An 11,241-nucleotide genomic window follows, 5' to 3' on the forward strand; every position below is an offset into this window, starting at 1 on the left:
TTATCTGATGTCTTCTCCGAACACCTTTGAGGACATTCTTATCGGTGTCTTTGTTTCTGCTGCAGCACAGTCCCTTGCTGACTGCATCCCCGTTGCCAGGACTCGGAGAATCCAATCTTGATGATGTACCCAAGGTCATTTGCTGCAAAGCAGTCATGCAGTCACAGGGGTCTACAAGTCGCTGGAAAGAGGACTGGGGCACTATGGGGCCTAAGTATGGGACTATAATGGCAGAACAGCCCGCCTGCTGCTGTGAAATCAATTTTTTAGATCACTGATACGGAATTATGACCTCATTTTCCACTATAGCGTCGCAAACAGAAAGGGCTTGGGTATCTACCTTCCGCACCCTGTTGCCTGCATGTAGGAGTCTCATTCCTTTCCGTGGCTACGCTTGCGTTTCTCGTGTTGCAATATATTTTATCTCGGTTCCCAGGCAATGTTGTGATAAACAGATTCATTGGATTTATTCTGCATTAATTATCCATCCAATTACCATTTATCCTGTCAGAAACGTAACGATTTGGAGGTTATCACAGGAGCTCCTAGGTGGAAGGCAGCATACGTAAAATCACCCTCCAGGAGGTACAAGGTAAAGCTTGGCCACCATATAATTCTGACAGCTTGTACAGCCTCAATTTACATCTTTCCTAAATTCACATAAATACATTTTTTGCTGAAGTGTTACTGCAGTTTTATTTTTTATTAGAGCGATGCTTGATGAAGACTTTGGCTACACCTACATGCAAATGGTAAACGCTAAAGGCAATAACTGCTTCTTTATATTGATTGCTTGTGTATGCAGTCATCGATGGTCTGTGGGACGGGTGAGCAGGCAGCATCCAGGAACCAACAAACATAATGATTAATGGTTCAACAGTCTCTAATTACATTATTGAACTCATATAAAACTGTCTAGAACATGGCTTAAAAGCTAGTCAAAGTCATTGACCTAGGAATCAAATCTTGTGTTTTAATGTATGTTTTTCTGTGTTGCTTATTATGTAATATTCATAGCTGATACTTGACAAGGATTGCATTTAGGAATGCCCTCGAACGTATTTAATGTGGTCACTAATCTTCCCAATACAAATTCGATGAGATTCCGATTTTTCTCCAGTACTCAAGAGAACCTAACTCTGCTTTTCTCATTTGGCAGCATGGCTGTCCAATCCAGAGCCCCTCAGTCTCCATTGATGGTTCATTGAGAGGCAGCGGAACAGTTATCAGCCACTGTTAATGGTCCTATTTAGACCAATAGGCTTATTTAAGATGGCGAGTAAAATAACAATGGCCGCCTGGATTAGCACAAATTGTTGGGCAGGCAGCCAGTGAAGAATGCTTGCGAGAAAGGCCTTTGAACAGGGACAGGGTTAAAAAAACACAAACAAGACGCATCATTTGTTTGTGGAAATATGTGCACATTAACACCAAAAACCAGCTATCATTATATTTAAAGGCACGTCTGAGTGACAGAGATGTACAATTCGGCATATTGTTAGCTAAAGATGGTCTTCATTGACGGAATCGATGACAGGAATGATAAGGAGGAGAAGTGCGTACCTAAATTGCCAGTGGTGCTGAAAACCGCATCAAATAAGTGAAATTCAATCCTTCTTCTCTAATGCACTTTAAGAGTCACTATTAAATACATTAAATGCAACTCAAAACTGCATTATAGTGTATTTGAACTCGCTCTCCATTCATGGCGGATAACTTCCTTACCTTCTTTAAAAGGCAAAAATCGCATTTGTTATAGCGAGATCCTCCCACATTGGGAAATCCAAATGTGATTTAAATGCTGCTAACCCTCGGTGAGTGAATATTAAACCCAGCCAAAGCGGCAATGCTAATTACACTCACTGCTAGCATTTTAGGGACTGAATAAGGTGCAGAAATGTAATTTACTCAGATTAAGGTTTTGTTTTAAGTGCTGCTATACCCAATTTTTACTATTATAGGTATTGTGTATCGTCTCTGTTTCTATTTCAATCTTTTGTATGTTGCTCATTTTGCAAAAAAAATAAATAAAAAATGCTGCCGTTTGGAACCATAATGCTCAGGAAGCATGGCTGACATTAACAGTGGGTTGGTTATGAAAATAACATAACTGATTAACAATCAGCCTAACACAGTGGCCATTGGTTCCTTTGCCCAGTTTGTTGCTCTTTCAGTAATCGTGACGGGGGGGGGGGATGCTGGCAGAGACCCTCAGAGCGATTTTCCACCCAAGCTATTCCAGAAGCGGAGGTAACCATGGCTGCGTCTCTTACTCCGCAGTTTCGACGAAGACTAAAAGCACACACTGCAAATCCTCTTAGTAGCCATTCTGAAAATGACCACATTCAGGTGCTCAGTTTAAACAGTGAGATCCATAAGTATGGGATGAAAGAGGAATCATTTCTGCTGGCAAGCTCAGCGTGGAGGGGCGGGGGGTGAAGTGCCAGCGGTTGCTCAGTGTGGACCAGACGAACTTATCAGCTGAATGATCCGCGGTGGAAAGCCTTAAAAAATTGTTACGTAAGTATATAGCATGCAAAAGATCCAAATGAATAATGAGCTTTCATTGTGACAGAGAATCCAGGATCCTTAGTGACTGTCAAGAACAAAAACTGATGCCATTGATCTACAAGAAAAAGCAAGATTTGGAAGAAAAAGGAATAAAAGGTGCCTGACTTCAGAACAGAAGATGAACAACTTAAAGAGAAAGAGCACATATATTACCTGTCATCAGCTGGCAGCTCATCTGAATTGTTAATAACTATCAGTTGAAAGGTTTATGCGTTGATTAAATTCATCAACATTGCCGTCGTTGTATTATATTGGAGCCCATTTTTGAGGAAAATGATATTGTTACTACGCAGACATTGGTTTAGAGGTCACTCATTAATTAAACAGAACATTAAAGCTTTATAGTGATGAAAGCAATTCTGTGTTTTGAAGCAGCAGACCAGAAAACCAAGTATAAAAAAGTAAGTTTCAGGTAAATTAAGATATAACGTTAGTGTGCAAGGAAAACGAGATATCCAGCCATGATATTTAGCGTCAACACTGACAGTTAGCAATGTTCATAAGATTATGACCATCCCCGCCTATGAAGCAAATAATGTTCACTACTGGTCATGATGTTTTGGTTCTTCAGAGAATACAAAACATTGGCCATATCAATATTTTAAGAAGGTTCTTTCGTTGAGCGAGCTGGCCCAGATGTTTGGCCATATGCAAGCTATCACTGTAGCATGGATAAAACCCTTTGGTTCCTCCGCGTTAAAGCTGTTTTATCTCGGATTTGTGGCACTTCCTCCTGCAGCTAGAGATTACAGCTCAGTGAGAAACCTTACCATCTGTCGACAGAGCGCGGGTTCCAGCCTCCCTGCATCCCATGTTGAATGTCTCACACGTAATATTAATGTTTGTGGAGTCAAAGGACCAGAAACGCATTTGTAAGAACTAGGCTGTAAACAAGTAGATGTTCACATCCATTTTAAACTACTGCTGTACGCCATTCACTAGAAATCATTTCAAAAAGTTGTTTTTTCAAGACATAGATGAATGCATGAAGGGAAAAAAATGCTTTTATTGTGGTACCATGCTGGGTAAAAGTGTTATATTAAATCATAATCTATTTTGATAATCATGACACAAGTCTAAGGCTTTGCTACATGTGAACAGTAAAGATATATCTCTTACTAAATAAACTGGCTGGTTAGTGACATTATAAAGCACTTTTTAAGTGGTTTCGCAGCTGATAGTTCCAATGATACACAAACAACAAATAAAGGTTAGTGAATTGACATTATAGGCAAACTTTAATTTTTTTTTTTTGTTCTGAACGCATTTCTCGAAGCTCCTTTAAGAAATCAGTCACGGGTTGGGAATTTGAAATCCTGGTGAAAAATGCACCCATTAGCAAAGCAGTTCATGGGAGAAAACGGAACAAATGTTAAAATGCCTTAAATGCCATTATTAGAAACCAATAGAAGCAGCACAGCTTTCCTGAACCGTTAACAAGCGCAAGAAGAAAAACAGAAATATGCGGAAATGGAGTAACTGCTAGAGTGTCACCTAATCCATGTCAGGAGGGACACTATGAGTCAGGACAGGAATTGTAAATGACCATCTCAGTTAAATAGACCTGCATTTCACTTGAGCACTGAGTTCTTGCTGTGTGCTGATTGGTCAGTCTCCTATAATCACGCATGTGTCACTAATGTTAGACGAACCAAACAATTTAGCTGACCACTAGGACCTTTCAGTTTTAAAGTAGTTTATAAAACCTGAAGTAGCCCATAGTGTCCCTCCTGATATGGATTAAGTGGTCACCGTAGTTGGCGCCCATTCCGTATAATATCGGATCGTCCCATATTGCGAAATAAAATACTACGTCCCATTTTGAATCAATAGGAGACATGATATGTCCTGTATTTTCAGACTGTGTAATCGACCACCCCCCCCCCCCCCCCATCAGTTTGGTAAATTTTATCGTTGGGAACCCCCCCCACCCCCCACAGCAAATTTTGTCATCGTGCACTCGGGGGTGTCACTTATTCCTCAGGCTGGAAGTGGCAGCCGTAAGCAGAGTGCATTCAGCGAAAGAGGGGAAAACGAGATCATTTCCTGCCAGCTTGCCGTATGCTGGCTCAGTAGCTGCCACTTTTGCCTCAATTCCAGGGCCATGGGTTTGAATCCTGCGCTGCGTGAATTGCGCATATTCTCCCTGTTTCATTTGGGTTTCCTCCCATAGACATGCAGTTAGACTAACTGGCATTCAGAATTGCCTATAGACATGTCATTGTGCCCTGTGATGGACTGGCATGGTGCATCCCAGCCTCACGCCCTGTGCTGCCTGGGTTGGGCTCTGGGCCTCTCTGCTACCCTCTTAACCCATGTTGGGATGGATTAACCTGCCCTAACCACTGAGACGGCGGCTGACATCAGCGCTCAGGCACCTTGAGCAGGCATTAGTAGGAGAGCAGCATGTGTCCCCTGACAACAGAGGGCCCAAGAATCTCCACAATGCGGCTGCAATGATGTGTCCATGGAACACGGCTATCAAACAGGCCAGGACCAAGAACGGGTGTCACAATGGGAAGGAAAAGAAAGAAGATGTGATCCTCATGCCCTTTGGGTTACCTCGGGTCAACCCTGAGGCAGGAAATGCGCTAGACACAATGACATTAGCTTCCCGCTGTACGTTTGTTTGCCTGCACGTTACATACTGTACTTTGCTTCTGCATGCATGACATTTTCCCTTGTGCCCCACAAAGCCTCCCGTATTTCAAACTGCAGGTGACGCATTTTTATTCTCCTTTTTCTTTCTTTTGAGACTTATAACAATTTAACAGTACATTCCAAAATATATAAACCACATGTTGCGATGACGAATACATTTTCAAGAATAATTACACTATAGATATTCAGGTGTGGGGGGAATCCTTGTAATGTTAGCAGATGAAGCCCGCTAGCAGACCGTGGTCAGACATCGCTGTGAATGTCCGAAAACAGGATGAGGTCATACGTTATAAGCATCAATGTTTTCATTATACAAACATCACATTCCCCTCTAATCCAGGCGAAACTCTAGCCCTGTTCAGCCGGTGCCTGAAGGTGATTACTCACCAGGACCAGATGTCCATCCAGTACTTCCTCTGCCAGAAGACAGAGAAGTTCAGCACCGCGGACAGCGGGGGGGGGGGGGGGGGGGGGAGTCCAACTCATGCCAGCACACCTGGAACAAGTTTCAGCCGCTGCTCATCTCAGCATCAGAGCTGGAGGACTGGACGTCAGAGCCTTGTTAGCAGACAGAAGTGCTAAAGAACTGAAATTAAAAAATGTATATATTTTTATATATTTCTGTATGCATAAAATATTTATTGCACTTGCACATCACAGTACAAATGATACTAAATTCATAATCCTAATTTTTGTGGGGATCCTAATGATAAGGCTATTGGATTTTGCTGCTAAATAATTCAATATCTCTTCTCCAGATTCTTCCTGTAAAAGGTCAGGCTTTCTTATGGGTTCTGACTACCGGGACTCCAGTCACCACATGATCTGGCTGCAAAAGTATAGACACAATGAACAGGCTTGGTGCATATTTTTAAAAAAGTGTCATATAGGAACTGAACTCCGTAGAGGAAAAATACTATATAGGAACCAGTTGGTTTAATTAAGGGTAAGTTGTATTTCAATCACATGATAAATTGTAAAAAATGATAACATCAACAAATGCCGCAGTGACATTTTGCGCTTTTTCACTTTTTGTATTTGTATATGCCGATGTCTCAATTAGTCAATGTCATCCCTTTCTATTCCCATATCAGTAGTCTTGCAGAAAGAACCTGAATTTCATTTCCTGCTCTTACTGAACATTTCTGTGCTGAGTCCGTGTGAAAATGAGCAGGGGTACGTTTGCAGACATGAGCAAAGGGACTGCAAAGCAATGGTGCATCTAAAGCAGTCTGACCCAAAGCTGAAATGCTGGCCTTTTATTTTTTTGCTGTTTCCATGCACCAGCCAACAGGGCAAAATATAATCAATAAATCAGCTGGTAAATAAAGGGATTAATGCATTTTATTGCAGCTCAGAAGGACAAGCTGACTGGCAAACTAAGATATTGCTCAGGCTAACAAAAAAAATCTCAGCCGTCACGTCCCCCTGTTTAAATGCAAAGATGATAATAAACGTCAGCAGTCATTCAGGGCTGTAAGATAAATTAGCATCCACTGAAACAAAGGAAAGAAGAATCTGCATCAGTTTACAAAGGATGTTAAATTTAGCAGGGCAAAGACCACAGAACCTAACTCCTCACCCCCCGCCCCCCCTAAAAATGTGATTAAGCACGTAATAATGAGCATCGAATGACAAGTGTTAAAGCAACATCAGGTCACCCGAGAATATTTTAACTGCACTTTTAAACCTGAATGTTGCCGATAATTTATGACATTGATTGACTACCCGAGTTGACCCCACAGGATTTACATGTCACCCCTATTACCATATTCAGGGTGAATATGATTAATGGCGGATCGATGCCGAAAGTGGATCTGAAGGATAGTTTGCCTACACTTCGCCCTTAGGGAACATGTGTCAGAGACATACTGTACGATATACTGCATCCTGAGAGGCAAGGTGCAGAGAGCAGCGTAAACGCCACGTCCCGCCTGACCTCAGCTAAGGGCGAAACGACTCCGGATTCGGCACGCTTCGGAAGGGCGGCACAATCTAGAAGAATGATGCAGCACAAAAGCAAAAAAACACTGGCATATTTCTTTACAAAGTTTCCCTCTCTTTGGATGGCAGCGTTGGGATAACTTGAAATAATGAAGAACAGAAGCTGGATTCACAAGAAAAAAAAGGCTGTTATATGTGTCGAACTGTTGTGACAGGAGATGTTGCAGCTTGGGTTGGGAATATCCAGTTTTGGGGTTGCTCATCTGACTGTTCCCCACCGAGCCAGTTATAGAACGCCCCCCCACCCCAGTACAAGACCCGTAGGCACTGCTGCACAGAAATAACACGCTTTTAGTTTAATCTGACATGAGGCAGGACCGCATGCGCTGTCCTACATTCGACGTGTCGCTTGCAGCCTTCATATTCCGGTTTTTATGAAGAGAAGCGTGTGCTTTGGACCCCGGAGACACGTAATAATGACATTACCTCGGATTTCGGGAACGGGGAGCCAAATCGTCCCAACAGCTGTAGATATATTTTAGAAGTTAGTGCTGCTGGCGGTCGACCCTTAAATATATCAGAATCGGCGGATCCCGCTGTGGGTCCGCGCCTCCTGCGCAAAGGAAGGCTGGACGGGAGCCGCTGTTTGCCGCACTTCCAACCACATTTCACACCCTTTACGGGTACTTTAAGGAGCCAGGTAACCGTGAAAAACCTGCCGGGGAGTTGATCTGAGGGTAGGGGCCGGCTTAGCAGTAATCCGCCGCTTTCCGTCAATATGAAAACCCCCACTTTCACCTTCCCCCGTGTGACGGTGTCCTCGGTAATAATGTAGGTATGCCGGAGGTCTGGATAAAGTACTTTCTCATTTCCTATAAGGCGAAGAAAGGAAATGAGGACAAATCAGAAGGTAACAGCAGTTTAAACAACTCTGTTGGGTCCAAATGAAAGCGTACGTCTGTATAGGGACATAAAGGCGTATAAGGACATATGGGGACGCTGTAGGCTTTGTAACTTGCTTCACCTCCTTAACTAACAGGTGGCGTTCTAACGAACTCCATCCATCCATCCATCCATTCATTTTCTGTAACTGCGTGTCCTGTTCAGGGTCGCGGGTAATGATCCTAATATGAACTTAATACATTTATATATGTAAATGAATTTCATTTATAAACTTGGTTGCAAAGGTGTGTGGTTGTTTTTTCGTACATCTGCAGTATAACGCAATACTTTTTGCAATAAAATCTGATTGTGGGTTTGGTATCCGCTTCTCCCATAAGAAAACATTCGGTCTGATCCTTTTCAATGAAAATAGAGCAATTGTTTTGTTGCTTGCTTGTGAGTTCTCCTTGTTTTGGATTTTTTCCCTCTCATTTGATTGCAGCTCCACTATGGAAAATGACTTGGCTGGGCTGCTTTTATTTGACAGGAGACAGGAACTCATTGTCTCATTCACAGTCACACACACGCACACAAACACATATCCACATATACTGTAGCTATGCTACGGAAAAGCTCACCATAATATTATTTAGATTTAGAGCTTAATAATAATAAAATAATAATAATAATAATAATAATAATAAATTACCCCTCTTTCAACCTGACACTCAGCTGCTGCTGTTTTCAAAGTATAAATAATAGTATTCATTTAAAAGTGTACGGAAATGGAAGTTCAGATATTACTTTTTGTCCTCGAATTGCATTTTCTCTCTGAAACATATTAAATGAACCCAAATATTTTACATTTTATCTACAATATAGAGTTTTTTTCTCTAGTCCACAATTCAAAGGCACATGACGGTTGCCTTGGAGTGAAATTTTGACCCATGGAATTTCATGCATGAAATGGTAATTGAATAAAAATACGAAGATATTCCAAATTACTCGGGGACTTGCCAGTTTAACAGTTGTGTCGGCGCAATTACAAGTGCTGGAGCGTGATATTGAGCTATAGCCGGTATTGTAGACCCGCCATCGCCCTCGATTAACGAACTCGGCAGGAATGGAGGACTCCTGAAAGAGTTTTCATCTGATTTAAATATGAGCTGCTTTTCCTTGCCATGTCAAAGAAATTTAATCTTACAGGCTGGGATGACGGCAGTGTCCAAATCACGCAGAAGTGGGAGCAATTTTAAGAGATTAAATACTTAGGGTACTTACGGGACACATCTTTATATCACTTGTCCTTGACTCTTTCAGAATGGCTCTATAGACAGTCATGCTTAAGAGGTCAAATTTACAGCCTGATGTGAACCACAGATTTGTCCTAAACCTCCCCCTTTTTTTGAAAATAGCAGATCTGCACCTGCAAACAGATTCTCATAAAACGTGGAAACGTTCGACCATAATTATGCTCTAAAGTTGATTATTTGTGCACTTTATGATGACAGACGCTGAAAATGCTTGGTTAAAACGAAGTCCCACTGGCTTTGGCGTTGGGACCAGTATTCTCGCTCGGTATGTAAATGCATGGGTAGATCATGCAACAGTATGGGCTTCATTCCATGCGCAAAGAATAGAAATACAGCTTCAGTCAAAGGGTGTGTCAGATTCCCAGCAAACCGTTTCAGTTCAGTTCATAAGTAATAAAAGGTCCCAATGAAGATTATGGCCATAAACCATTGAAAAACTAAAGCTGTACGACTCAGAGGTAATAACGTGGACTGGAATCATAGCTGTCAGATCTCAGCTCGGAGGGAGTAAACTTTTATTTTGATTAATCGGCTAGGTGCACAGATGTAATTTTCCTCAGGTCTGCCCTTTATTCCTCATATTAACTCGTCAAGGACTGAGTTCAGAAATGATGCAAGACGAAAGCAGATTAAGCCTGCCAGATGCGGTAAAAAATACCGTGCATGCGTTCGTCTGTAGCGGATTGAAGTACCGCAGTGACTCGCTCCGGGGATCGCAGGCCGCCCCCCGGCCAATCCGACACACTGCGGCAGGAGCGGGAACCAGAAGCGGAGTTTACGACCTGGACTCGCTTCAGGGAGGAAGCGGGCTTTTTCATCGCGAAACAGCAGCAAGACGTGATCTGATCAGCAGTAATAACAAACACCGAAACATTTCCTTCAGCATTCAGTCATTTCAGCTCATTTTGAAAATGCAATGATTTACTACCGGAAAAAGATAATGCATTTTTACAGAATACTATTGTAAACTAACATTTTTTCCCTGTGACTGCGCTGATTATACCAGCTTAGCATCCTCTCTATGGTAACCCCTACCTTCCCCTGCCCTGTGCTGTTTAGGATAAACTCCAAACTCGCCAAATTCCCGAAACCAGGTAGGCAGTTGGAAAGTGGATGGATGTTTATGTCAAGCTTGTCAAACTGTATCCAATGTGTACTTTCTTATATGTATGACCTGACAAATTCAGGTATCATCCCTCATTTCATTAAAGTTTAAAAGTGAGAATAGCAGGTTGCAGTTTCTTGTTGGAACCTGCTCAGCTATTTTACAGCTGCCTGATTCTGTATTATATTGATGGTTCTGACGAGTTGGGAGCCTATCGAAGGACGTCCACGGTCTGGGAGCCTATCGAAGGACGTCCACGGTCTGGGAGCCTATCGAAGGACGTCCACGGTCTGGGAGCCTATCGAAGGACGTCCACGGTCTGGGAGCCTATCGAAGGACGTCCACGGTCTGGGAGCCTATCGAAGGACGTCCACGGTCTGGGAGCCTATCGAAGGACGTCCACGGTCTGGGAGCCTATCGAAGGACGTCCACGGTCTGGGAGCCTATCGAAGGACGTCCACGGTCTGGGAGCCTATCGAAGGACGTCCACGGTCTGGGAGCCTATCGAAGGACGTCCACGGTCTGGGAGCCTATCGAAGGACGTCCACGGTCTGGGAGCCTATCGAAGGACGTCCACGGTCTGGGAGCCTATCGAAGGACGTCCACGGTCTGGGAGCCTATCGAAGGACGTCCACGGTCTGGGAGCCTATCGAAGGACGTCCACGGTCTGGGAGCCTATCGAAGGACGTCCACGGTCTGGGAGCCTATCGAAGGACGTCCACGGTCTGGGAGCCTATCGAAGGACGTCCACGGTCTGGGAGCCTA

This window comes from Paramormyrops kingsleyae, chromosome 17 (assembly GCF_048594095.1).
Source record: "Paramormyrops kingsleyae isolate MSU_618 chromosome 17, PKINGS_0.4, whole genome shotgun sequence".
Lineage (NCBI taxonomy): Eukaryota > Metazoa > Chordata > Actinopteri > Osteoglossiformes > Mormyridae > Paramormyrops > Paramormyrops kingsleyae.